We start from the raw sequence: 2,643 nt of genomic DNA on the forward strand, positions 1-2,643 counted from the left end.
GTTGCTGCTTTAACTCACCCCACCTCCTAGTACAGTGTGGACTGTTTCTGGACAGGCTGGCTGTGACTCCCCTGCTCTTCATTAACATGGAGTGGCACAAGGCCCTGAAGTAGAGGGTGAGGAGTGATTTATTAGTGCTGCTGTTGAAGCATTTTTTTTCCCCTTTAAGCCTGTTCCTCCAGCGTAAAGTCAATGTGGCTGCTTCCATATAGTAGCAGTAGCTGGAGGTGTGGAGGTGTACTTGTTGTGGCAAAGGTAGTCACTGCAAGTTAAGGTGTTGGTCTCCTCTGGGAAATCAGTCTCTTGGCTGGGTGTAAAGACCAGTGCAATTACATAGCAAACTCTGAAGGGACACCTACTCCCTGGTTACTTGTGTACATAGCTTAAGTCAAAGTGTTAATGCAAACATTGTGCTCATTATGCAGTTCTCAGCCTCCCTTATAAAAATAAATGGCTCTTTGCCAAAAAGCTCTCAGGTACCATTATTCAGCTGGATCGTGGACAGGTGTGACATGACCATAACCTGGACAGCTTTGTGTAACAAAAGATCAGTCTTGGGTGAACATTTCTATACATTAGTGAAAGCAAAAACAAAACACCTTAGGAGCTGGCTCTGATACTAATAGATTCAGGCAGCTCAACCTATTTAGCTTAGGAAATAAGCAATGATTTGATCCCTAGCAATATAGGGAACAGATGTGTTAATGGGCTCTTCACTCTAACAGCCAAAAGCATAGACAGATTTAAATGCAGGCCTTTACCACTGCAGGTAACTAACCATTGAAACAGCTTATTTAAGGATGGGAAATTCTCCACCACTGGCAACTTTTAAATCAACATTGAGTTTTCCTAAAACTAATTCAAGCAAATTATTTGGGGGAAGCCTTAGGGCATGTGTTAGACAGGTCATGTTAGATCAGTGCTCCTTACAGTCAGCATCTACAACAGCTCCATGAAGTAGCAGCTGAGGCTGTTTAAACAGAGGGTAGACTCTGCTCTTCCCTATGAAACCTGGCTATGGGGGGGAGGGGTGGCCTGGGATTACCACCCTTCCTTCTGTGCTGCCACCAGCAGCAGCTTCCTGCAGCCAGGGAAGATTCTGGGAGGTAGGAGCAGGGAGCCCAATGCACAGTAACTGCCCCCAGCACTTGGAGATTAAAAGGGCCTGGGGCTAGCTGTGTTTGTGGGGAGGAGTGAGCCTCTGTAAGGCTGGCCTTGCCCCCCCCAAAGTGACAACCCCCCATACCATGCCACCCGCACTTGTGTGCTGCTGGCAGTGGCTGCAGAGCATCCTACAGCTGGAGGAAGATCCCAAAGGTTGGTTTGACCCATCCCATGGAGCAGCAGGCCCATCCCTCCCCAGCCAGCTGGGACTAGCAGCACAGCAAGAGGCCACAGTTCTGCCCCTCCCTGTCTCTGAGCTCAGCATTCAGGGGTTAAAGGGGCCTTGGAGTGTGTGTGTGTGGGGGTTAACAAGTGCCCCCTGGACCATGAGGCCCTGGGCAGTTGCCCAGCTTTAAGGTGAGCCCTGTCCCCCCAAAAAAGTGACAGTTCAGCTGCCAGCCAGAAGCTGCCCCACTCCAGCTCTGAAGGTAGCATCACTGCCAACAGCAGCACACAAGTAACAATAGGAATACCACAACCCCCCCCCCCCATCAGTTTTTGGGTCAGGCCCCCCCTTTAAACACTGGTATTTGATTTTAAATATCTGAAACCAGGAACTGTACAATGTTTGAAATCCTAGGACTGAAATTTTCCAAAACAGACCACAACTTTGATAGGGCCCTACCCGTAGGGCAGCTGCTGGATTAGCAAAGAACACATTGTGCAGATGGGCATGACTTCCTTCAATCCTGAGTTGTCCTAAATCACTCCCCTACTGCCAGCCTCACACTGAGCAAACCAGGTGCCAGCTGAAGCATGAGATCCTCCTACCAGAAAAAAGTTTAGGAGGCAGGGAAGGATGATCCAGTGCTCAGAGGAGGAGCATGGGTGTGGACATCTGGCTTCACTTCCATGCTGCATTACAGGTTCTTGAATTGTATATTAGGCACCTACAGCCAACATTTAGGGTTCATGCCCCCAATCAGCTGCTACCTAAATCCCTGCTGGTTAGGTATAGGCAAAGCTCTCAGTCCCTGTTGCCCAGTGCCTCTGTCACTTAGTGGGTAGGTTAGGCACCTCCCCAGATCAGCCTGCTGGCTTGGGTGAATCCAGCTGGAGGCACCTTACTCAGCCTGGGCATTGGAGAGGGAGCCTGGCTGCCCAAGTTTCAAGGCTGTGAATTCCCCTCAGCAGCAGGATTTAAGTAGTCCAGTCTAAATGCCCTTGGTGGAGCTAGCCCCTGGTTTATAGGCCCCCCACTTCCCCTCTGTAAAATAGGGATAGAAACATTTCACAACACCCCTCTGGGGTTGGCAGGACAAACATTGAAGATGGGAGGTGCTCACTACAGTAATAGGGGCCCCTGAGTACCTTACAGCTTGCACAAGGGTAGGGTTGGGAGAGGCAATCACTTAGCTGCAGGAAATAAGTGAGCAGGAAATCTGACCTTTTCACCCACGCCACACTTCAAATCTGAACCAGTGAGGCCCAGTTGTGGATTTGCTCCTGTTACTGCCTCCAAGAACAAAGTACAAGAGA

The sequence above is a fragment of the Emydura macquarii genome, unplaced genomic scaffold, assembly GCF_026122565.2.
Source record: "Emydura macquarii macquarii isolate MOO-44397 ecotype Brisbane River unplaced genomic scaffold, CSIRO-AGI_Emac_v2 contig_2792, whole genome shotgun sequence".
In the NCBI taxonomy this organism is placed as follows: Eukaryota; Metazoa; Chordata; order Testudines; family Chelidae; genus Emydura; species Emydura macquarii.